The sequence below is a fragment of the Protopterus annectens genome, chromosome 5.part0 (genome assembly GCF_019279795.1).
Source record: "Protopterus annectens isolate FY-2018-M chromosome 5.part0, PAN1.0, whole genome shotgun sequence".
Classification (NCBI taxonomy): domain Eukaryota; kingdom Metazoa; phylum Chordata; order Ceratodontiformes; family Protopteridae; genus Protopterus; species Protopterus annectens.
Genome location: NC_056735.1, coordinates 1,616,316,271 through 1,616,342,906, shown reverse-complemented (window position 1 = coordinate 1,616,342,906; position 26,636 = coordinate 1,616,316,271). Strand labels below are relative to the sequence as shown.

Here is a 26,636-nt window from a genome sequence, read left to right as displayed (position 1 = left end):
CTATCACTAGCTAAACAACACAACCCCCCTCCAACCCACACCTTCAACTAGTAATCTCCCCACTGCCTTCTCTTTTTCTCCTGTACCTACATCCAACATAAAAAAACTCTTAACTAAACTTAAGCCCACCAAATTAGCAGCAGACAACCTCCCAAGTGAATACTTACAAATCGCAGCTGATGCTCTGGCCTACCCAGTATCCATCTTGATTAACCGATCTCTGTCAGAAAGTTGCGTTCCCACACTGTGGAAAGTATCACACACAATTCCCCTCCACAAAGGCGGACCCTCCACAGAACTAACCAATTACTGCCTCATAGCTATTCTCTCTCCACTCTCCAAAATACTAGAGAGATGCATGCACTCTCAGGTCTCAGACTACCTCCTTACTAACAACCTTCTTTCCAATACTCAGCATGGTTTCCGACCAAACCATAGCACCACCACTGCCTTACTCTTCTTTACTAACACTATCCTTCAGCATAAAAACAATGGCTATCTCTCCTCTGCTACTTTCCTAGACCTTTCTAAAGCATTTGACATGGTCCCACACAAAAAACTCATCTCTGTCCTCAATAACCTATCCTTCTCTCAATCAGTCACCAACTGGTTTCAGAGTTACCTGTCTGACCGCCAACAATCCATTGTATGGCAGAATGACATATCTCCCCAACTACCTGTCTCCATAGGGGTTCCCCAAGGATCCATCCTTGGACCCCTACTCTTCTCTGTTTTCACCAATAATCTAGCCTCTGCCACCAAACATGGCACACTCATACAATACGCAGATGACTCGACCATCATCTGCTCAGCCCAGTCCCTACCCAAACTGCAAAAAGTCACACAGGAAGCCTTTTCCTCTGTTGAAACTTGGTAATCCGATGCCCAGTTAATACTCAACCCAAACAAAACTAAACTACTCATCTTCCAACCCACCAAACATACTCCAAACAACTCTCACTCTAACATCACAGCAAAGACAACACCACTATCTACCCAACTGAACACACCAAATTGCTAGGAGTGGAAATAGACAATACTCTAAAATTTGGCATTCACATACCCATGACCATAAAAAAGTCCAGAAAAAATTAGCAGCGTTATACAGAAATAAGCAACTTCTCACCAAAGCAGCAAAGATTTCAATAGCAAATTCCCACCTTATCTCCACCCTACTTTATGCCTCTCCAATATATACCTATATACCAACCTAAGGCAATGCGATCTAAACAAGCTAGAGACCTGCTACAACAAAATCGCCAAATTCGCCACAGGGGCATCCTACCGTAGTCACCACTGTCTCTCACTTGCTGAACTGGGCCAGCTTGAACTCCCTCACCTCCATCAATGGTATCAACTCTCACTCGCCCACAAACTAGTAAACCATCCACTAAATGTCCCATCCCTCCAGAATCTACTCCAACCCTATTGCACCACCAGACCACTAAGATCCAGCAACAAAAATCACTTGCAGATCACCAAAGCCAACAACTCTGCTGGTGAAGCACTATTCTCTTGCACCATAGCCAAATTATGGAACTCCCTCCCACCAACAATTACCTCCGTACCATCATTCACCCACTTCAAAACTTTACTAAAAGCGCACCTAAAAACATGCTGGCTATGCCCTTGCAACTCCCACTCTAATATCACAAACCCCATCCAACCACTACCTTTCTTTCCACTCCACTGACTACCTTGATTATAGCAAGCTCAGATGCTCATAAGCCTAGTACTTATTATACAGCAGGAACTTCTTATTGTAACATTTGCAAATGTCTGTTATGTACTTCACGGATAACGATTCTAGTTGTCTACTGATGTGCTATGTTCTTCATCTGTAAATATGTTGTAAGTGATTGCTATGTAAAATTTTTAATCGCTATGTAATCCAATGTAACTTCTTCTTCTGTCGGCTTTTCCCGGTTAGGGGTCACCACAGTGGATCACCTGTCCGCTCATGATTGGCAGTGGAGTTTTACGGTGTTGAGTTACCAGCCCGGTGCCCAACCTTCCACTGAAGGCACACACACGCACATACTCACACCTAGGGCCAATTTGGAGTGTCCAATTCACCTACAGCATGTCTTTGGGATGTGGGAGGAAACCGGAGCACCTGGAGGAAACCCACGCAACCACAGGGAGGACATGCAGACTCCACACAGAAGGCACCCCAGCCGAGGATCGAACCAGAGAATCTCTTGCTGTGAGACAACAATGCTAACCACTGCACCACCGTGGCCGCCCATGTAATCCAATGTAACTAATGTCTATTTATTTTAACTGTGGAGCTTTTCTCCCCGGGTCTCCGCTGAAAATGGACCTACATCCAGTCGGACACTCCCGGTCAATAAATGTAAATAAATAAATAAATAAAAACAAGAAAAAAAATATTTACAATAGTCATATACAAGATGTGTACATAGAGCAGGAGTACAATCAACAGAATGCAGCAAATATGATCGGAATGCTGAAAATATGCTAAATCCTTCTATTTTAGAATTACTGCACAGTTGTCTGGCTTTTTCTGCAGTTGGTCTTTACAGGGGCATCTCATTTTTAAGCTTACTATTACAAAAATTAAGTTTAGTATGACAGAAAGCCACTGCTGCTGTTTCCAGCTTTCCAGAATTAAGTGGCAGGAAAGTTAGGTAAGAACTTGTATTTATTTACTGACTCTTGATTACTGGGAAAGTCTGAATGGGTAGGAGCCCATTTTCAGTGGAAGCCCAGGGAGAAAAGCTCCAAATTATTACAAAACATTTAAATAACATTACAATCTTCAGAAATAAAACAAAACATCTGCAGTGTAAATAATTATAACAAATTAGACATGGTATAAAACATTGGTTAAGAACTGAAACAAAGTATATGACAATCATTTGCTATTTAGAGAAATTTTAGACAGTTTCTAGAGAAGTTAAATGTAACTTAGCCTAATACAAATAGGAACTGCAATACAAAATGAGGGAAAAACAGGCTTGTGGTATATTTAGAAAGAAAGTCAGGGAAGGGAATTAGTTAGCAGTAAGGAAGTTAAGTGAAGAAGGAAGAGTAAGCATGTATAAAGAATGAAAAAAGTACTTGTTGAAATTAAGGGATGGAGTTTATCCTGGTTCTGAGCAAGAACAGAACCAGATATTAGCTAGGAAGTCTTTCAGCATGGTTTTGAAAGATGGGAAGGAGACTACAGACCTGGTGGATACAGGTAAGGAGTTCCAGGACTTGGCAATCTTGTACTAGTCCAGACAAAGCCCAGCAGGCTTCCTAGGTTTATAGACAGGAGTTATTGGTCACTGGATCACAACAACCAACTGGTAACATAGTTATAGTGCTGGACAGGCAGATGGATGCTGGATAATTTAATAGGTGGTAAGAAGTTGAGTATATATTAGTTGATATGGCAGTTCTAACCAATTTAGACTTTTCAGTGCTATACAGTGGTGGGTTCTGAAAAGTGCATGAAATTTAACAAGTTTGTTACAGCATTGTTCAAGTTTTAATTTTTGTGAAGCCTAGAGATTAGCAAGGATGGGAATGTGGGGTGAAGATAAGTAGTGGCAAGTACAGTTTTAGTTGCAACAGTGAGAGTTTTTGGCTCTAAAAAGCATCCCTACGTTTTTGATGAGTTGTTCTTATGCAATTTTGTACATGCAGTTCGAATGTAAGATTATCATCCACTATCACCCCAAATAGTTTGCTTTGAGAAGTGACTTCAGTAGTTGTATTATCAAGAGAAAGGACTTTAAACTTTATTTAATTATCATAATAGTAGATATCTGACTGATTACTGTTGTAATATTACCAACAGATGGGATATCCTGCCAAGGACAGCTGTACATCCGGCCAATATATTAAAACCTAGGAGTCCTTCTCTTATGCCATAAATCTGACTTATGACCTCATCCCAAAGGAGGCAAGAGGTACATAAGTGATATACAGGCATGGATTACCTCAGGACTTTTTTGCCCCAGACCAAAAAACTAGAGCAGAAGTAGAGGCAACTACATACGTACAAGGAAAAAACAGGAATTGAACTGAGCCCAAAAAAAGAAAGGGTGGAAAGGATGGAGGGACGTGATACACAACAGCAATTAGTCAGACATAGTACAGTTGTGTAAAATCTTACCATACCTGTAGATGCCCTTCCTATCACTGTTGCAGTATTCATAACCTATGTCTGGGGATTATACTGAAGTCTTTGCATTGTATGTCACACGTATGCTATCTGCGTCAGCGTAAAGCATAAAGATAATGTACAGATGCTCTAAACTCAGAATTGAAGTGTCCCAGGAGAACTAGAACTACCCCAGGAGAAAGGAGAACATGTACATCCAAAGAAAATGATGTCTAAGGAGAAAGGCAATGACTCCTTGGCCAGACAGATGTTCCCAACAGATACAAGGGAGAAAAAGGGAAAAGGCGGGAGGGTCTGAATCCGGCAACACTGAAGGGAAGGACATATACTATTATGGTAAGATTTTACACAACTGTACTATGTCCTTCCATTTCACTGCTGCAGTATTCATAACCTACAGATGAATACAAAAAACTACTGTAAGGAAAGGGAGGAGAAAGGCAAAGAGGACCTTTCCACAAACTCATGAAGAATCATCTTGGCAAAACACACCCTAGCTGTGGAAATGACATCCAACTTGTAATGTTTAGTGAAGGTGTGTACAGAAGACCAAGTAGCAGCTTCAAGGATGGAGCTGCTGTCTAAACCCTTACAGAATGGGCCCTATCAGAGGCAGAATGCTGTTTGCCATGAATCTAATAACAAAAAAATGGCTTTCAAAATCCAGGAGGAGATGGTTTGCTTAGAAACTGCCAAACCCAATGTCCTGGCATGAAAAGAAACAAATAGCTGCTCAGATTTATGTACAGCTTTTGTCTTGTATTTTATAATACCGGAGATGTCTGTGAAGATCCAAGGTGAACACAACCCTCTCACTAGCAGACTACAGAGAAAGTAGTTGTATAGACTAATTAAGGGACAATTCATCGACCACTTTGGGCATAAAAAAAGGATTAGTATGCAGACACACCCTGACCCTATGAAAAATCAAAAAAGGGGAACCTGCCATCAAGGCTTGGAGTTCAGGGACTCCCCCACTGGAAGTGAGGGCAACCAATAAAGCAGTCTTCAAGGTGCAATGTTGCAAAAAAGCCGCAGCAGCAGGTTCAATGGGAGCCCAGATTAATTTCTCAAAATTAAAACAAAATTAATTTTCCAAAAAGGAGTGATGGGCTTTCTTGGGGACCTTATATGTAGGACACCTTTCAGGAATTGTTTAATCTCAAAATGAAAGTACAATGGAGGGTTCAAAGGCAAACCAGCATCGATTGCTGGCAAGTGAGCTTTGATAGAAGAATACTCTAAGCCACCATAGAGCAATTCATACAAGTAACAAGTAAAACAGAATCAAAGCCCCCCCCCCCCCCCCAATGAAAAGGGATCCTGGTGAAGCTTAAAACACCAACCAGAAAATAACTTCCTTTTGGACATAAACAATTTTCTGGTATGGAGTTTCCTGGCCTCCTGCAGAACCTTAAGCATGTCCTTAGATAAATGATGCTGAAAGGGGATTAAAACCTTGTCACCCAAAGTGTCAAATAAACAGTGGACAGATGAGAGTGAAGAGGAGACCCCTTGTCTTGTGTGAGAAGGTTCATCTAGTGAGGTAACTTGTGATGATTTCTTCTGGACAGATGAAAAACAAGGGGAAACCATTGTTGACTGCGTCAAAAGGGAGTTACCAACAAGATTTCTGGATACTCCTGTTTGATCTTATTTAGGACCCTGAAAAGAAGAGGAAGAGGGAGAAAACCATAAAACAGCATCTCCTTCCATGAAAAAGACATGCTGTCTACCCTCCAAGCCAGAGAACTTGGTGTTCTCGAACAGAAGCAAGGAAACTGTCTGTTCAGAAGGAAGGCAAAGAGATCCACTTGAGGGATACCCCACCAATGAAGTATATCCAGAAACATTTCACTGTGAAACATCCATTTGTGAAGGTTGTGCTCTGGACAGCTGAGAGAGTGCTCCACCAGGTTTTGTTCTGAAGGAATGTAAACTGCCTGAAAAAAAAATGCATTTTTACTGTTAGATCCCAGGCCTGAAGGGCTAGTCTGCAAAGAAGATAAGACCTTGTGCCCCCCCCCCCCCCCCGCTTGCTGATGTACCACATGACTGTGGTGGTTGTCTGTACAGATCCTTAGAGGGCTTGGGAACCAAAGGAAGTGGAAGGCCTGGCGAGCCAAGATAAGGGCCCACATCTCTTTGAAGTTGATGTGATCCAGCTGCTGATGGGGGGAAAGAGACCCTAAACCCTCCTATTGCCGGAATGCAGCTCCCCACCTCTGATCGGAAGTGTCAGAAAGTGCTCCTGAGATGGAACCAGAGGCTGGAAAGTGATCCCTGACTTGAGAAAGAGTTAAAGAATCCATCACTGAAGCTTGAGTTTTACACATGGAAGTAAGGAAACTGGAAACTCCAGAGGATGGCAATGCTGAAGCCTCAAAGACTGCAGGTACCAATGAAACCTCCTCAAATGAAGTTTTGCAAAAGGGAGCATGGGGATGGTTCAGGCCATGAATACCAGAAACCTTAGAAATTCCGTGAGAGGCATGGGACAGAGTAAGAAAAGACTGGAAGTAGGTTGTTAGGGACAGAACCCTGGAAGCAGGCAGACAGGCTACCATTGGAATAGTTTGGATCCTGCATCCCAGAAGATGTGATCCTGAGAGTGGGACATGACAGACTTCTGGAAACTGACAGTGAAACCCAGATAGTGCAAAAAAAAGCCTGGTAACTTGCAGGTCTTGCAAGAGCTTGGCAGGAGAGGGAGCTTGAAAGAGCAGATTGTCCAGATAAGGAAAGATCTGTACTCCTTGAAGTCTGCAAAAAGCTATGACTGAAGCCACACACTTGGGTGAATACCTTTGGGGCTGTGTAAAGACCAAAGGGTAAAGCAGAGAACTGAAAATGAAACAACAACAGAGAAACAAATACTTCCTGAACAGAGGGTGAACGGGAATATGAAGACAAGTGTCCTTCAGATCCAGGGAAACAAGAAAAGCTTGAGGAAGCAAGAGGAGAATCAGTGTCTGGAGGGAAAGAATCCTGAAGCTGGGTACCTTGAGGAAAGTAGTAAAAAGGTCTAGAACAGACCTCCAGGATCCCTCCTTTCTGGGGACAAGAAACATCCTGGAATAAAACCCTGTAACCTTACGGCCTCTGGGATGGGATGAATAGTGCCCTTATCCAGTAAACCTTGCAGCACCCCTGAAAATGGGGAATTTGATCTGAAAGTGGATGAGGAATGCCCAAAGTGGGGGGGGGGGGACTTCCAAGCTATGAATCAGGCTTGACGGATGACTGAAAGAACCTAAGAGTCCAAAGTAATCTGTTGTTAAACAGGGAGTGACAGAGAAAGCCTGAGAAACAACAGAACCTGGCCAAGGGCAAGTGAAGGCAGAATGTCAGATGGAGGCATATTTGTCCCGAAAGCAAGTTTTTTTGAGGTCTAGGCTTCTTAGTTGGTTTGTCAGAAAAAACACCTGGGGACTTTCTTACCTTTGGAAGGCTGACAAGGCTGTCTACAAACAGACAGTTTTAGCAGTATAATTCCTCAGAAACTTAGGAATGAGAGAGACAAAAACCTGTTTTAACTGGGAGACAAAAACCTATTTAAGGTCCTTCATGACCTTACCTTGATCCTGAAAGTCTTAAAATAAATGCTCCACTGGAGTGCCAAAGAGATTCTGATTATCTAAAGGAGCATCAAGAAACTTAGCTTTAATGTCATCAGGCAAAGTTTAATGACACAGCCAGGAATAGCATCTCGTAACAGCTTGAAGGAGCAGTTCTTGAGGAGACATCATTAACATTGTTAAGTACACTTAATAGAGTGACAAACCACACAAGATGTGGATTCCACCAAAGAAAGAGCAGGAGATTTTAACGAAAAGTGCAGCGAGGAGACATCAGCAGCACTGTAAGTACACTTAAAGGAATGATGAGCCACATGAGATATAGATTTCAACAAAAAGCGAGCAGTGGACTTTGCCTCATAATCAGGAAAGTACGACAGAATGCCTCCAAGCTGAGACAAAACAGTAAAGTATGCCTGGTCATGTTTGTTTGACAGTTTATAGTATGAAGTCTAGACCTTCTTCCCCAGCCTCTTCATAGTCCGACTGTTCCAGTCTGAGCAAAGAAGCTTAGAAGAAGGCAAATGCTGAGAAGGCTTATCAGTAGAGAGAGACACCACAGCATGGTCAAAAGGAGGACCCTTATAAAGAAACTTGAAATCCTCAGGCACCTTATAAAAACAATCAGACTTCATACGGGCAAGAGGTTGGGACTCAGGAGTCAAAGAAGCAGATGAAGAAAGTATCCAACAAAGCAGCCAAAACAGGGAGCAGCAGAATGGTTAGGGAACTCCACCTGTAACAACTCCTAAAGTCTTTTCTTGATATGGGAAAATTGGGAGCAGTCCTACTTAAAATGCTCCATCATGTGAACCATGGGGAGTCAGGACTTAAAGACCCCCCCCCTCAAAGTCATAGTCCAAAAGTGATGGCATTTGGGAGGAGCTGGCCAAGGAATCCTCATCTGATTCTGATTCGTCAACAGTTGACTTAGGTTCTCTAGATCTGTTAGGGGTACAGGACCAAGGAGAGCCAGGAACCAGAACCCCCTGTGGTGTTCGCAAAGCCATCAGAGCATTAAGCAAGCCCTGAATAAAATCCTGCCACTCCTTCTGAGGATCTTTGGAAGTGGAAGAAATGTGCTTAGTTTTCTGTCTCTTCTTAAGGGGGACACCGGCTTTAACAAACCTCAGTGGTTCAGCACCTTGCCTTAATTCAGTCAGGTTACCAGAATTTCCTCCCTAACCAAGATCTGAGGAATCCATCAATGCCCCTCAGATACAATCAGCCATGGTTCTCCCCCTCCATGTCTGCTGTGGACATCTGCAAACCCTCAGAGGACATGAGAGAAACCAGTTCCATGCCAGCCTCCAACAAGGTTGCGGCAGATGGAACCAACTCCCGTGAGGAATGCTGTAGAGGTTGACGTAACCCTAGTGGAATGTGTTCTGATCCCCTGTGGGGTAGGTTTCCCATGGTGCTTGTAGCAGAAATGGGATGCAGTCTGCTATCCATTTAGAAATGGTTTGCTTTGAAATGGCCTTGTCTTCTCTGCCAATACAGCAAAGCTGACTAGCCGCTGGTCAGATTTGATTTTCTGAAAGGCTTAGTCCTGTCCAGATAGATCCTGAGCTGCCTGTGCATGTCCAGGGAGTGCAGGATCCTTTCCCCTTTATTCTGAGGATTAGGGGAAAAAGTAGGCAAATGAATGCATTGTTTTAAAGCCACACTAGATACCACCTTAGGCATAAATGATGGGTTTGTCCTGAGGGAGACCCTGTCCACATGGAAGATGAAAAGAAGTTATGTCTTACCGTAACGTTCCATCTGTATTGTTGATCCTCGTTCAGTCATTACGCATGGGGGGAGGGGGCATCGGAACCGAGCCGGCCATTTTCCAAGCTCGCGTCAGCTTCAAACTCTCGAGCTATTACCTTAGATTGAGTTTGCAAGTTAAAGAAGGTATAGGCTACCTGTGGTCAAATAACCTAAGAGAACTGGATGGTGAGATCCACTAGAAACCACAGGAGGGGGAAGGAGGGAGGGTCGTAATGACTGAATGAGGATCAACAATACAGATGGAACTTTATGGTAAGACATAACTTCTTTATCTGATATTGTTAATCCTCGTTCATTCCTTACACATGGGACAGAGTCCCCAGCTACCTCTATTCCTGGGAGGTTATCATGGGAGGACATTCCTGAGCACCATAGAACTGAAAGATGCTCTTCCCCTGGAGGCTAAATCCAATTTGTAATGACTGATGAAGGTGTGAGGCGTAGCCCAAGTTGCAGCTGCACAGATGTCATATAAAGAAGCTCTAGCATGGAAGGCAGCAGAAGTTGCCACTGACCTTGTTGAGTGAGCTTTCACTGTAGTAGGCAACGAGATATTACATAAAGGTCACACAGTCCTTCAACCATCTAGCTAATGTGACCTTAGCAACAGCCGATCCTAATCTTGATCCAGCAAAGGCCAAAAATAACTGGTCAGATTTACGAAAGGGTTTAGTCCTGTTTAAGTAAAAACGGATTTGCTTGTGTATATCTAGGGTATGTAGGCAATACTCTCCTCTGTTTGAATGATTGGGAAAGAAAACTGGCAATTCAATGGCTTGATTAATGGACATTTCAGAGATCACTTTAGGCAGAAATGACGGATTAGTTCTGAGACACTCTATCTCTATGAAAAATCAAGTATGGAGTCTTGATACATAAAGCTTGAAGTTCAGAAATACGGCTGGCAGAAGTAATAGTGATCAAAAACAAGGTTTTCCATGACAAATACTTGAGATCGCAAGAAGAGGCTGGTTCAAAAGGTGCCATTGTCAGAGCTTGTAGAACTAATGATAAATCCCATGGCTGAATAGGTTCTCTAAAAGTGGCTTCAGATGATTCACACCTTTTATGAATGTCTTGCACAATTTATGGGACATAAGAGAGGAATCTTGGACACCCTCATGAAAATTAGAAATTGCAGCCAAATGAACTCTAATGGTAGAGGCCGACAGACCCGATTGAAAGAGATCGGCCAGATAGTCTAGTATTATCGACACTGGTGCTGAAAAGGGGTCTACTTGTTTATCTTTCAGCCAACAGGTAAATCTTTTCCACTTGCACAGATAAGTAATTCTAGTGGAAGACTTATGAAAAGCAATGAGAATATCACGTACTGGTAAAGAAAGATCATTCTGCCTGGCAATCAAGGGAATTGGAGTAGCCAAGCCGTTAGCTTCAGGCTGTTCAGGTTGGGGTGAATCAAGTTCTGTGGGTGAGAGATCAACTCCAGGATTGGATGGAGAATCCATGGGAATGAGCATTGCTAGAAGGAAATGGTTGGTAGCAATCGCCCATTGCCATATCCTCATGGCCTCTCGACAAAGGGGGTAAGATTTGGTTCCACCTTGCTTGTTGATGTACCAGACCACCGCCATGTTGTCTGGTTGAATCGCACTTGTCCCAGAGGGCAGCAGGGGATGGAATGCTTGCAACGCCAGAAGCACCACCCTCAGCTCTAGAACATTTAAATGCAGATGGGCCTCCATTTGGGACCAAGGGCCTTGGACTGTCTGTCCCTGACATAGCTCCTCCCACCCCATCAGGGAGGCGTCCGTGGTCACTGTGGCCTTGGGTTTCTGGGGGGGGGAAAGGGGCGAGACCATTGTGAGAGATTGTGTGTCATCCACCAATTTAAATCCTGTTTGCACCTGTGGGTTACTCGAATCATGACTGAAAGACAATGCTGAAAAGGATACAATTGGGTGAGCAGTAGCCATTGTAGAAGCCTCATGTGAAATCTGGCCAGGGGAACAATGCTGATGGAGGCTGCCATGGAACCCAACAGCTGTAGAACCAAGTGAGCCGTGGATTTTTCCTTTGAAAGGATTGGAATTAGTTGTTGCTTTATCCTTAAAATTTTGTGCTCTGGAATAGCAGCTCTGCAGTTTTTTTTGTGTCCAATATAACCCCTATGAATTCTGTCGACTGAGATGCGGTGAGATTGGATTTCTGCCAGTTTATGGTTATGCCTAGCCTTTGAGCAGCGAGGAGAGAGTATGCCAGGACTTTTTCCAGTAGATTTCTGGTGGGGGCAGAAATGAGCCAGTCGTCTAGGTATGGAAACATCTGGAATCCTTGAATTCGCAAGTGAGCTGTGACAACTGCCATGCACTTTGTGAACACTGTGGGGGCTGTAGAGAGTCCAAAGGGCAGTACCCTGAACTGATAGTGGCTGGCTCCATCACGGAAGCGCAGAAATCTTCTTGATGGCTTGTCCACCTTTATGTGGTAGTACGCATCTTGAAGATCTACAGAGCACATCCAATCATCTTTTTCCAAAAGCAGGAGGATAAGACTGTATAGTAACCATCCGGAATTTTTGAACTCTCACAAACTTGTTCAATACACTGAGATCCAAAACTGGTCTCCAGTCCAAAGTTTTCTTTGGCACCAAAAATTGTCTTGAGTAGAATCCGGACCCTATCTGGTCTGGAGGGACTATTTGGATTACTCTTTTTCTTAGCAGCTTTTCTATCTCTAGTGCTGCTTCTTCCCTTTGACTCAGTGGAACGCCGGGAAGATTTTTTTTAAGGGATGGGACAAAAATAGAAGGGGATATGATAACCTCTGGTTATGATCCTTTGTACCCAAGAATCGGTGGTGATGGTTAGCCAGGCAGAAGGGTACAAGAAGAAACGTCCCTCAACCACCTCCAGAGGAAAGGAGTTGGGCCACTCTTCAGGAGCGCTGGTAGGATTGACTAGGGAAAGAATCCCTGGAACCCTGGTTACACGGTCCTCCTCTGCCTCAAAAGGAGCATCTTCCCTGTGAGTTTTCCCCTCTGCCTCTGGGGGAGAACTCGGCCTGTGTGTCACAGAAAGGACCCTGAGATTTTTTGAACCATATCTTCCCACTCTTTTGGTTTCGGGAGAAAGCACGTTGAGGAGAAGAATAACGGACACCTACGGCAGAAAGGGTCTTACCGTCTTGTTCACATCTGGCCAGTGTGCTTTTAACTTTGGGCCCAAACAACGAGGAGGGCTCAATGGGGGCATTAAGAAAGGAAGACTTAAAAGGTTCAGCGAAGTTGCACAAGCACATCCAGGTGTGTCGTCTCAAGACCGCAGCTGAACCCGCCATTCTAGCTGTTCCTTCTGATGCGTGAGATATCAATCGCATAGAGGAGTTAGATATAGACTCAATGGTGGCCAGCTGAGAGGCCACTTTATCACGGACCTCATCAGACACTGCACCAGCCAAGGTTTCAGAGAGCTCAGAAACCAGATCCCTTTGAAGCCTGGTAAAATGTGCCATATAATTCAGGGACCTGATAGCAAAGGTCGCTGAAGCAAAAGTGCGCTTCCCTATTCTGTCCAGAGCCCGGGACTCTCTGTTAGGCGGATGGACAGTCTGGCTTTCTTCTTCTGCCAGATCCTTTTTTGTTGTGGCCACCACCACCAAAGCATCTACAGGAAGACCTTTGGACCAATGGGGATCTGAAGCAGGTGGGGACAAGATCTTATCTGGCCTCCGGGGAATAGCTTCAACAGTATCAGGGGCCTTCCAAGCATGCTGCACGATGAACTTGACAAGTTCATCGGCAGGTGGAGTAACCCAGGAGGTAGGGGGCGGGCACGAAAAGCCTGCAGGAACACAGATTCCTCAAGGGTCAGATTAGAGGGCTGCCAGTTACCTCTCTGTTTCAGGACTTCAAGGATATCGCCAAAGGAAACCTCAGAGGGTGACCGAGGGTATCCTTCCCCCTCATCAAAATCTGTGTCTTCAGTGAGGGACACCTCTGTGGAGTCCATGTGTTTCCTCTTACACAAACTTTTCCGGTGGACCTCCTCAGCGGGAGAAGCTGGGGAAGACAACAGAAAAGGGGATTCCTGAGGGAATATGTCCTGAGGCCCTTGCACCCGGTGTCCACTAGGCGCGACTTGTGAAACCAGTGTACCAGAGGAGGGCGGAGGTATAGACAGTACGGTATGGCAAGCGCAGCGAAAGCCTTCTCCACAAGTTGAAAGGCTGGTACACCCGGACAGGAGTGTATGTCTAGGGCAGGGGGCACTCCTCCCCTAAGTGGCTCAGCCTGCAGACTCGGAGTCCCTGGATGGCTGTGGAGCAGCAAGCTATGCGTGTCACAGCTGACATCCTGGGTCGTAGCAAAACTTTCCTGCCATGAAGGCAACTGCGGTTCCTTAGTGAGATCCATAAAGGGAACCGCAGAAGGGGAAGACTGTACTATATCCCTGGACTTCAAAGGCAATGAAAGAGGAGAATAAGAATGTGTCTTTGGAGATGGGTGATCACCTCCCAATGAAGGATAGTTCCTGGGGGGTGGAATACCTCTGGCCAAGAATGCCTGGTCCACAAGACGCAACACATCATGTTCAGAAAGACTTCTAGTGGACTTCACAGAGACTGAGGGGGAAACAGGTCTGTCCACAAAAGAGGCAGACTCCGTACCCATCTCATCTGACCGCACCGAGGACAAAGGTGCCGAGAAAGACTGAACTACTGTAGTCTGCACCAAAGAAGTCATCGGTGCCGATGTCATTGTCTGCACCGACACAGGGATCAGTGCCAAAGTGGTTGTCGGTGCCAAAGCTGGAATCGACAAAACTGGAGTCAACAATAAAGACCTCTGTTCCGAGGAAGATCTCGGAGCCAACGCGGTCAAGGTCTGTGGCGATACAGTGGTAATGGTCTGAACCGAGGATCCCCTCGGTGCCGATATGTAAAAGGCTGCAGGAGAGGACGGAGCCGAAATCACTAATGGAGCCGAAGGCCTCGGTGCCGATGGTCTGGGAACCGAAAGCACTGGGGCAGACAGAGAGCTCCGGAGCTGAAATTTTAGCCTTTTTAGATTTTGGTTGGTGAGAGTCCCCAGCCGGGGACGAAGGCAAGGATTTGGCCTTAGTAGAAACATCCATTTTTTTATGGGCCTTAAGAGGGGTTGGGACCTCTGACCCGGAAATAGCCTCTGAAAAGGGAGATTTTAGAAGTCCCTTCAGTATCAGCTTGTTTTTCCTTTCTAACAAAGTTCTATTAGAAAAGTTCTCACAAATAGTACAAGGTGGTTCAACAGATAAATGGGAAACTCCCAAACAATAAACACATAAAGAGTGTGCATCAGAAGTAGGCAGTCTGTGTCCACAATCAGAACACCACTTAAACCCTGGACTACTCTTTTTATCTGCCATAGGAACAAATAGAAAAGTACCAACAATGGTACAAGAGAGTACCCAAAGGTATGAAAGAGAAAGGGAAAAGGATTACTAACGATGGTAAGGAGAAAATTACCTTGCGGTAAAATAGGTAAGTAAAAGACAGAAAAAACCTGAGGAAATTATGAATGCTAAATGCGATAGGGTAAGAGACAATAAAAGATCAACTTTTCTGACAGAAAAGTAATTCATAAATCAATTAAACAACAATTGACTGTACTTAGCTCAAGAGAAGTAGCTTGACACGACCAGATGGCAATGCTGCAAATGAATTCTGAGGTAAGAGGGGGATTGTGGGTAAGAGTTTAGCTTGAGAGTTTGAAGCTGACACTAGCTTGGAAAATGGCCGGCTCTGTTCCGAGCGCGGAACCGATACCCCCCCCATGCATAAGGAATGAACCAGGATTAACAATATCAGATTGAAGGGTTCCACGGCCATAAGGGCCTACAATTCAGACACTCTTCTTGCTGAAGTGATGGCTAGAAGTAAAGCTGCTTTCCATGAGAGAAATCTTAACTCAGCTGTATCAGCAGGTTCAAAGGGCAGAAGTGAGAGCTTTTTCAATACAAAGGTAAGGTCCCAGGCAGGAGTGGGAGCTCTCCTGGGGGTCTTAACTTCTTGGCTCCTTTCAGGAACTGTATGAGCAGAGGATGAAAAAAAAAGGGGTGGCTCAGTATTATAATAAGCTGAGATGGCAGAGGCATGGATCTTAACTGAAGAGAAGGATAGGCCTTTGTGGAGCATTTCTGCTAAGTAATGTAGTATATGAGGTAAGCTGGGCACAGTTGTGTCCATTCCCTGAGACTGGCTCCAGGAGCAGTATCTTTTCCACTTTTCCGATAGGATTTTCTCATACTAGGCCTCCTTCCCTCAAGAATGACATCCAGCATCTGCTTACTGAGAGTTTCTGGAGAAGAATTCAGAGGATGAGCCAGGCTGCTAGGTTCAGAGTCTGTAGCAGAGGGTGCAGAATCTGGCCCACCTGCTGGCAAAGCAGGGAAGGAGTCTGAGGCAGGTGTCATGGTGGCAGCACTGTCAGGCTGCACAAAAGAGGGTACCAGTGCTGGCGTGGCCAGTCTGGTGCAATCAGGATAGTTCTTGGCTTGTCCTGTTTGATCTTTAGTAGAACCTTTGCAAGGAGGGACAGAGGGAGAAAGGCATAGATTGATAGGTTTTCCCAGGTGAAGGACAGGGCAGCCACTTTCCAAGCTTGGCTGTGGGGAGTTCTGGTGCAATACTTGCTCAATTTATAGTTCTGAGGGGAAGCAAAAATGTCCACCTCTGGTGTTCCCCACCTGTGCCTCAAAAGCTTGAATATTTTGGGTTCCAGTTTCCACACGTGTGGGTAAATGAGATTTCTGCTTAAGTCGTCTGCCAGTGAATTTAATTTACTTGGCAGGAACTGAGCTTGCAGGTGCACTTGGCTGCTCAAGGCTGTGTTCCACAGACCCATGGCTAATCTGCAGAGTGGGTAGGAATGGGTTCCCTCTGCTTGTTTATGTACCACATAATTGTGGCGTTGTCTGTCTTTACCAATAGTTGCCCTGGAAGAATAAGGCCTTTGAAGGCTGTCAAGAGCATTCTGTACAGCTAACATTTCTTGTTGATTGATATGCAGGTGCATTTGCTTTGGGTTCTACTTGCCCTGAATGCACTGCCCTGCCATGTGAGCCCCCCATGCATAGTCTGATGCGTCTGTTGTTAGGGTTTGGGCAGCAGGGGGTAGAGTGAAAGGGAGTCCCTTGTTGTGGTTGCAGGCCTCTGCCCACCAAAGGAGCTCTGTCCTTAAGCAAGGAATGATAGGAAACATTGTTTCCAGGTCCAGAGAATGTTGACACCAAAGACTTTTTAGGTACCATTGAAATTTCCCCATATGCAGTCTGGCATATGGAATTAATAAAATACAAGAGGCCATGAACCCCAGGGCTTGCAGTGTTTTTCTTGCAGATAGGTGGGTTTTGGTGGCCAGTAGATTAAAGTAATCTGTCAAATAAATTTGTTTCTCTGGAGTGAGGAATGCCATCTGGGAAGTTGTGTTCAAGCTTGCGCCCAGGAATACAATCTGTAGGCTGGGTAACAGCTGTGATTTCTTTTCGTTGATGGTGTACCCCAGTGAAGTTAGAAGTCTCTTTACAAATGCCAGGTGCTGTAGTAGCAAGTCCGGACTGTCTGCCTGAATCAGGCAATCGTCCAAGTATAGGTAAATCTGAATGCTTTTCTGCCTGCAATATGCAATGGCTGGAGATAGGCACTTTGTGAATACCCTGAGCGCAGTAGATAAGCCAAAGGGAAGTGCACAGAACTGATGGTGCATACAGCCTGCTCCGAAGCATAGGCATTTCCTGCAAGATTCCCTTATGGGGATGTGCAGATAGGCTTCTTTTAAGTCTGGGGTTGCTAGCCAGGAGTCCTTGGCTAGCATAAAGCAGCTGTTGGAGAGTTAGCATTTTGAATTTTGGAACCACCAGAAAGGAGTTAAGAAAAGACAGATCAAGGATCAGATGCCAAGAGTTTTCTTTTCTGGGAACCAGAAACAGTCTGGAATAAAAACCTTGTCCCCTTTGTTCTGCTGGGACAGGATGAATAGCCTCGATGCTGATGAGAGAAAGTACTTGCTTTTGGGCCTCTGCCCACTGGTTTGGGGGGAGGTCTGGCCATCCGCTTAGGGTTGGGAGCGAGTGGAAGTGGAATCTGTATCCCTGGGAAACAATGTTTAAGATCCATCTGTCTTGGGTAATGTATTCCTAGTTTTTGGCATGCAGGGCAAGTTTCCCTCCTAAAGGTGCAAGTACTTGGGCAAGGCTTGGAAGAGGTAAGGATAAGTCATTGTGCCATTTTGCCATAGGACGGTGGCTTACTACTCCTTGTTTTGGACATGGGAGCACTCCATTGCTTAGATCTGTGCATAACCTGAGACTGAAGTCTTGGTGGTCTACTGCCCCTGGGCTTGGACAGAGAAGGCCTGGAAGGGACTGGAAAAGACCAGGTTTTTGAAGGCCAATGCCTACCGAATCTAGGTGGCTGTACTTGTAAGAAATCTTTAACAGTTTGCATAAATTTAGCTTTCTCCTCCATTCTTTTGAGGACTTCTTCTGCTTTACTCCCAAATAAACGCTCTTGGTTTAATGGTGCATCCAGTAATTTTGCTTTGACATGATCTGGCAAGTTTTGTATCTTAAGCCAAGCATGCCTTCTAAGGACAGACCCAGTGACAGCCGCAAGATGCTTCTAAGGCATCAAACCCACATTGCAAAATATGTTTACCAACTTGGTTAGCGAATGCATTAACTCTTGTAAATCATTGTGTTCTGCACAGTCAGGAATCAACACCACTTTCTGTTTAATTAGCTCCACAATATGCTGCTGATGCTTTAACATATGAAACTGGCAATTTAAGGCCCTAATGACAAGTGTAGCAGAGGTGTATACCTTCTTACCCAATCTGTGTAAAGCCCTAGAATCCCTGTCCAAAAGGGTAGGATTTTTGGCACTTGTAGCCTTAATGTCTCTAGGTCCCTGGGAAATTATCTCTGGATCTGCAGTAGGATTCTTAAAAGGGAATTTGTGAGTGTCAGGTACTCAATAGTACCTGTCAAATGTCCTGGGAGCTGGAGGCAAAGTATCAGGGGTAAGGCTGGATTTCAAGAAGACATCATCTACAATTTCCAGAACAGGAGGGATAGCTAGAGGCCTGTGCTGAGGCAAGTTTAAAAATTCCCTGAGTCTCTTTTTGGACTGAGAATAGTCCTGGCTCTCCCAGTGGAAACGCTCTCTAAGGGTATGCAGGGTTTCACCAAAAGAAAAATCTTCTGGAGGGGAAACAGAGGGAATGGAATCCTCTGCATCAGAATCCTCATAGGTAGATAAGGGTATCTCCTGGTAGTTAGAAGGATCAGTTATCAGATTCCTGATCAGAAGAATCAGAAGGAAAATCAGTTCTTGGTCTCTTTGAGGGGGAAGGCTGACTTCCCTTAATTAAGGTAATGAGGTCTTCAGCCATTCTACGCATTTGTTTTTGTGGCATGTGGGCCTGAGAATGCACTTTGGTCATCAGTTAACTCTAGGCCTGAGAAATTCGGTATTTTTGGTTTGAAATGAAGTCATTGGTTTAATACGTAAATCGGAAGGCCTGAATACACCCTCAGAAGCCAGTGCCTTTACAGCGGCTCCAGACCCATCCAAGGTAGAGACATCCGCAGGTTCCATAGTCGAAGTAGCATCTCATGGCATACCAGACTCTGAATGGGTCTCAGTAGAGGCCTGCGAATCTGTAGAAGTGGGTATCAGGGGCTGCGAAACCACCTCACTGAGTACCAGTGGACTGGAGACTAGCTTAACGGTAGTATCGTCTGAAGTTTTGGACCTATGCAGTCTGTCTCTGTCTTTATCCTTGCGTTTTTTTGGAAGATCAGTAGTCGGATGCCTTATCAAAGCCATTTCGGAGTACGGAGATCGAGAGCTAAAGAATTTAGCTACAAAAATTGCCTGACAACAAATAGTTCGGGCATTGAACAAGGCATAAAACTGACAGCGAAGGACGTCATGGTCTGAGCCTAAACAGGTGACACAGTAAGAATGAAAATCTCTGTGAGGTATTTGCTTTCCACAGGCAAGACAATTATTAAATTTTTCTGACATCGGTTAGAGCAAGAAAAAAGGATCCCCAACGGGGTACTTATCTTTTAGAAGACTTCAGGTCTGAAACTCGAAAAATGAAAATTTCAGGAGGCGGTTGACCGGCACTTGCGTACTGCTTCAGGCACCGCACGGCAAGAAAGACTGGTGTAATGGCATTCGCTGCATGTTTTATACCCCTGACATCATGGAAGAAGTGACAGCATCCGACGTAGAAATCCCAAGACTTTGGTATTCAGGCCGACTGAGGGCTACCTGCAGGCAGATAACCCAAATGTGATGACTGCAACAGTGAAACACGAACAACATGATATAAGGTTATGGTAAGTTCTTACACAACTGTACTATGTCCTTCTTTAGATCACTGTAGCAGTATTTCTAATGGACGGGTTATTCTCAAAGTGGTCTATGAAGAAAGGGTGGAAAAAGACATTGGTAATCTCCAAACTCTGGACCCCACCCAGTTCGGGTTTGTAAAAGGCAGATTATGTCTCCTAAACCTGATAGACTTCTTTGAAGCAGTCACCAAAGCCATAGACAAGGGTACGGTGGTTAACACAGTCTATCTAGATATCGCCAAGGCTTTGGACACCATCCCCCACTCCAGAATTACAGATAAATTCACTAAACTAGGTATAAATCCCTATGTCACAAGATGGGCTGCCAACTGGCTCACTGACAGAACCCACACTGTGAAAGTAACAGACTCCAAATCCGACTTTAGACCAGTGACAAGTGGAGTACCACAGAGTTCAATCCTGGGTCCTCTCCTGTTTGGTATCTACTTTCTGAAGTACAGGCTAACACAGCAGGTCTTTGGCTAACAAAGTTCACAGATGACTGCAAACTATGAGCCATAATTGAAACTCCTAACAATGTGGACAGCCTACAAAAGGGCCTCACTGAGACAGATGCCTGGTGTCAAAGCCATGGCCTCAAGCTCAATGCCAAAAAGTGCATTGTCATCCCTTTTGGTAAAAACACTGTACCCATGAACTACCACATAGGTGGTAGTCTACTTAACACCGAAAGTTTGATAAGAGACCTTGGGACACAGGTGGACAGTAGTCTCTCCTTTGATAATCACATCGCCACAGTAGTCTGGAAATCCTTCTACGTGGCACACCTCAACACAAAAAGGTTTCTCATCCAAGAAAAAAGAGGTCATTGTTCCCTTCTACTCGTCACTCATTAGACCCATTATAGAGTACAGTGCCCCTTTTGGTATGCACCTCACAAGACAACTACAACAACTGAAAAGGCTGCAGAAATACCTCACAAAGAGAATTACTGGCCTCAAACAGATGACATATGCAGACAGTCTCAAAAACTCCAGCTTTACTCCGTCGCATATCGCCTACTCAGTGGCCATCTCTGCCTAACATATAAATCTATGTCAAACCCAGAGCTGTTGGACATGCTCCACTTACAGAAATCCCAATCCCTCTGAGCTACACGCTCTAGGGACCTAAACCTTGTCACCACAATACACAGAACATGCTTGGGGGATAGATTCCTGTCCCAGAGACTTCCCATACTCTGGAACAAACTGCCTATCTATATCAAACAAAGCTCCTCATTAGCACTCTTCAAGAAAAATCTTGATTATTGGATGGGAAATAGGAAATTCACCTTGGGGATCACCTCTGTGGCTCTGCTCGACAGGGGCAGAGGAAAACAATTTTCTTGGGTGGCGAAAGCCAGGGTACCTTTTTGGATAAGCTTGTAGAGGCCCTAGGGCCGATAGCCTAGTACCTACATATGAACCTAAGACTGAGCAGCATTATGGTCTATAAGACACTGAAGGACAGACCTAGCAAACCCTGCTCTAATCCAACAAATTACATACATTTTGTAATGTTTACAGAATGTGTAAACAGAAAGACAAAGTTGCTAGTTCATGGATAGATCTAAAATCCACAACTTTGAAGAAAGCCCCATAAGAAGCTGCAGCTCTAGTGGAACGTCTTTTAACAGTACATGAAGCTTCAGTTGTTCTGATGTACTAATCATTGTGAAGACTGGAAGAAGATGAGCGAAGGCTGCCAGCCTAGTCAAATAGAATTTGATACATAATTCTATCAATTGTATAAACAAATGTAAAATACAGGCTTGTGTTTTTAAATGAAAGAAAACACTGTAAAATGTGAACTTCAAGATTGTTGCAACAGTGCCATCTGCTGTAAGGAAAACCAAGCCAAGCATTTCAAATGTGTCTTTTGAAATTGAACAGATATTATGAATTTCTTTGATGTTTTACAAGTTGGCTCCAGTAGGTCTGGATGAAGGTTTCATGCCCATTGTTTTAAGCTTAAAGTTAAGGGCCAGAATTTGCATGCGGAAGGTGCTTTATTGCTCTGGTTTCTGCTAGAGTGTATATGTGAAATGCCTTGTATTGTTGTAGCTTGCTAAATAATGCAGTTTGTGGCCTGAGAAAACCTAAGTGTCAAAATGATGTAATTTGGGAGGGCCTCAGCAGAGCTGCTGGTTAGTGTTTAAAAACTATTGTTCAGGGAGAGACTGTAAGCATTTTGATCTTGGACATCTAACCCAGCACTGCTTGCTCTTTATGTATGCAAGTAAGATAATAGCACTGTGATTTCTCTTAGGAATAGTTAAACTTAAAAGAAAGCTAGACTAAGTATTTTTCTTTGAAATCAGATCTTTCCTACGATATTGTTTGACGTTTCTGTGTGATCTCTGAACTTGTGTAGCCTTGTACTCTAGTAGTTCTGTCTCGTGTTTTAATTATTTATTATTAAATATTTAAAAACCTTTACCTGTGGCTAGTTTATGTAGAGATAATTTAACTTCTAAAGTACATTACATATTCACATATTTTACTGTCTAAGCCACTCCAAATTAAGCCTAGACTGTTAGTCATACTACCATTGGATTATAATATTGCACAGTAATAATTGGACACCCTTTTAAGGGCCTTTTAGTACCTGATAATATTAGCTGGGTGGTGGCAGGAATTACTACCACATGGTCTGGGTAAAAGGGGCACAGCTGGAGAACCTGTGCCAGCCTTTTCCCAGGAGGGTCTGTGTGGTTGTACAACCTCTTCTCAAAGTGTGTGTGTGGTGTGTCAGCTACTTGGCAGGGACATGAAGCACTGGTTGGACAGAGAGGGTGCTGGAGGTTTTAGCTTGCCCAGCTAGGCTGAGACCTGGACCCTATAGCTGTGCCAGTGGCGAATCTTATTGGGGACCTGGTGAGCAAAGGAGCAACCAGCCCCAGACTGACTGTGATCTCTGTGTGCACTTAAGGGAAATTGTACTTTACTGTGTGTATTAGTTATCCTTTCCTCTTCAAGGAGACGACCTCCCTGGTGTTAGTGGTGAGGATTGAGGCTCCTTGATTGCTGAGCCAGGGCACGGTCGTCACAATCATATCAAGAAAAAAAGTATAGAAGCATTAAATGCATCATATCTTTGAATACTGAAATACAGTGACTCATAATTCAGAGCCCTGAAATGCAGAAAATAAAAACAAAAGAACATTGCTTTTTGTACTTTAAACTTGTTTTTGCAGGGGGCAAGCACACCTGCACCCCCTGATATGGGGACAAGTCTCCACATATTACCCAAACTTACATATACCAACTCAGAGATCACCATCATCTCGGATGTGGCACATGTCAGTTTGGAGGGGGGGTTGCCCCATCAAAAAAAAGTTTAAAGGACAAAGATTAGATTTGATATTAACTGTTCTCCTGTATTTTCTTTTTTTTTTCAGCATTTTGGGACTCAACATTATGAGTCCAAACAGTTCAATAAGGAGCCAAACTGACTTCTACTTATCAGTCTTCTGACAATAACAAAGCCCACAAAGACACTTTGACAGTGAAACCATTTCTACTGGTCCAACAGAAAATGTTTGAGTGACAGAAAAAAAAAGCCCAGAAGGTGAACAAAAGAATCAGAAACACCTTCCACTTGGACCAGGTGTTGGGAGAACGTGATGACCAGGAAGACCAGCAACAATGTGAAATTAGGGAATAAAAGTGAGAACTGTAAAGCAACAATCACACTAGATGTAGTTTAGGCACATGAAAGTAGAGCTGTGCAAGTCCTACTTACCTGTAACAGCGGGCATTTGAATTCTGCACTGCTACAGTGGCATTTTGGGTTACCTGCAAAGTTAACCCAATGCTGCCCTGCTTTCAAAAGCTTGGACTGCCCTCCTTCTCTCTTCCTGTGACACCTGATTGGCTGAGAATATCCTGGGAGGAAAGCCTTCAGTTGTCACATAAAGTGAGCATTAAGGCTTTTTCACTTCAACAGCTAAGAAAAGGAAAGTACCTGATGCTAAAATCCTCTAGCAAGAGTAAATTCATACCCAATCATAATACCATAAAAAAGTCCAAAGGTGCTTCAACAAAGTATTAGTTTAAGGGTGTGCACACTTATGCAACCAGCTTATTGTACATTTTTTTATTTTTTATATTTTTTCATCTAACAGATTTGTTTGCTTTTCAATTTAATTGTACAGGTTATAGGTCACATTAAAGGTTGGAAAAGTGTTGAAATGATTTATTGTGGTTTCATTTTTTGTGGTGGCATTTTAATAGGGGTGTGTATATTTTTATATCCACTGTATAGTGTTACTGGTGGTGTGCATGCGTCTGCTACACTGAAGTCCAGCTAATGATTTCACTCACTATTCCTGTAAACCTTTGAACTCATTGGAAACACTCTGCTGTTGCACCAACCTGCCTGGCTGCTCCCTAGGGATCCATGCTGTTCAGGCCATCTAATGTCCAACTGCTGATTACATTCACTATCCTCCAAACCTTTCAGCCAGTGAAAACACTCTGCTGTTGCACCAACCTGCTCAGATGCTCCCTAGGGATATGTGCTGTTTAGACAAAATAATGTATGTCAACTACACACAGAATACTTAATTGTTTTTGAGACTTTGTGAAGCACAGCATACCACCGGGACGTTCTGCTATTCTGGTCTCCCTTTCTTTTTGCTAGCCTGCCCTTTCCCAAACTACTCTTAGTAAACTCCTGTAATAGTTATACTTAGCTTTAGCCTCTGTTTTAAAACCACCTTAAGTAATCCCCTTCATTCTTCATTTTTCTCTACTGGTTAGCTTTGTCAAACTCCCTACTTTAAGAGTCAAGAGTTCCCCAAGCTTACAATATCACATAGACCTGTACTACTGTAGTCGCTAAGGTCTCCTACCTTACAGATAGTTTTTGTCAGACTGCAATTCGCATACCTGGTTTCTACCCACTCTGTCTGTCCTTGCTGTGCTTGGTCTCACTCCACTCCCCTACCCCAATTCTCACCCACCCCCATTTCAATTACTTTTTTTCTACCTTAGCTTCTCCCAACACCTCCACTCAACCAATCACACTGCAACACATCACTTCCTACCTACTAAATTTCCATATCACTCCTTCTGACTCACTTCACACACAACTAATTTGAATCCTCAGTCACCTCACCTCCAACACCTGCCTCTCTTTCCTCCCAACTCCACTTAGTTAAAAAACATCCACAAATTCCTTACACATACATCCTTCTTCCTTTCCTGCAATGTCAGTCATCTCCAACAACAGACTCCTCACCGTCATTATCTTTTTACCTCCTTTCATATCTTACATCTCCACAGCAAACATTAATTTTCCAAATATCACACAGCCACATTATCAGCAAAACCATAGTTTCATTTCAGCTTTCTTTGAAGTATCATCTAGCATTTATACAACAAACTTAATATTACGCACAAAAGAAAAATTCTTCCCCTTCCATCACCGCCACAAAAATATCTTTGCTTTAAATTATCTATTCAAAGCAAAACAGAAACTGGAAGCCACTACTCTCTCTCACCCAAACTCTAACTTATCCCAATGTGGGGATGTACATCCCAATTCAGGCCCCATCTCTTACCATCTAAAACCCACTAAGTCCTATAAATCCACTAACATTACTACCATTAACCTTCAAAGTATCAGAAATAAAATACTAGAGTTCCACGCCTGGTTAGCCCACAACAAACCTGATATTACTGCCACAACTGAAACATGGTTAAATCCCTACATAAAACAGACCGAATTTTTATCCCCAGGTTTCACCTGTCTTAGAGCAGACTGACCCCGTACAAAAGGTGGTGGTGTCTCTCTGATATGCCCAACTACCTTCATTATTGTCCCATATACAAAGTCAATCCCACAATTCTCCACAGCCGAAATATTAGTCTCCTTTCTGAAAATGGATAATTGCAAAAGCATTTGTATAGTATTATTACACATCCCCCCCTGGCAATAACATCCCTAATTTAGAGGAAAAATAATGAAACAATCATACTGAGAGATGTCAGTGTCAGTTGGCTAGATATATCCCTCAACCATTTTGCTTGCAATATCAATCTATTTAATTTCACCAAACTAATTACCAATATAACCAGACCTAATAAAAATAATGATAATGGCTCAATCTTACACTGGATTTTGGTCTCCGATCCAAAGAAAATAGCATCTGCTGGTACTCCTCTAATACTATAAGCAACCACTTAACTGCATTTATACTATGTGAAAATACTGCAATACTGAGTACACATCAGTATAAGCAAATTAGAGACTTTTCCCATTTTTGCCCTAACATTCTTAACCAAACTTTGCAAAGCATCAAATGGAACATATTAAAGATTCTTCCCCTAGATGAGGCTGTACAGTTCTTTAATTGAACACTCCTCAAAATCCTAAACAACTTTGCTCCTCTTACACAAAAGAGAGTAAAAATCTAATCATGCCAGCTGGATTAAAAGACTCATTAAACAACTCATGACAGCCAGGGATAAAGCCTGGAAATTCCTGCTGACCTTACACAATATAAACAACTCTGCAACCAGGCAAAGTGCCTAGTCTTAAAAAACAAAAATGAACACGGCATTAGTCTACAAAACCAACATAAGCAAAACCCTAAAAATTTCTGGCACTCTAGCAATACCTTATTAAATCCAGGTTCTAGTAGTAATCCTTGCCCAGACCCACATAAAATACCCACAGAAATAGCTTCACTCTAACTCCTACTTCACTGATACCATAGCCAATCTAACATCTATCTATCCTCAAACTAACTTACCTTCTGCTAACATC

At 43.6% G+C, this 26,636-nt stretch overlaps 1 protein-coding gene across 3 annotated transcripts in view; it reads right to left on the bottom strand.

Moving 5' to 3' along the window:
- The window catches only part of TBC1D23 (TBC1 domain family member 23), a 1,834,851-nt gene that overhangs the window by 583,304 nt on the left and 1,224,911 nt on the right, over window positions 1-26,636 (bottom strand). The gene's annotated exons all lie outside the window — the stretch shown is intronic.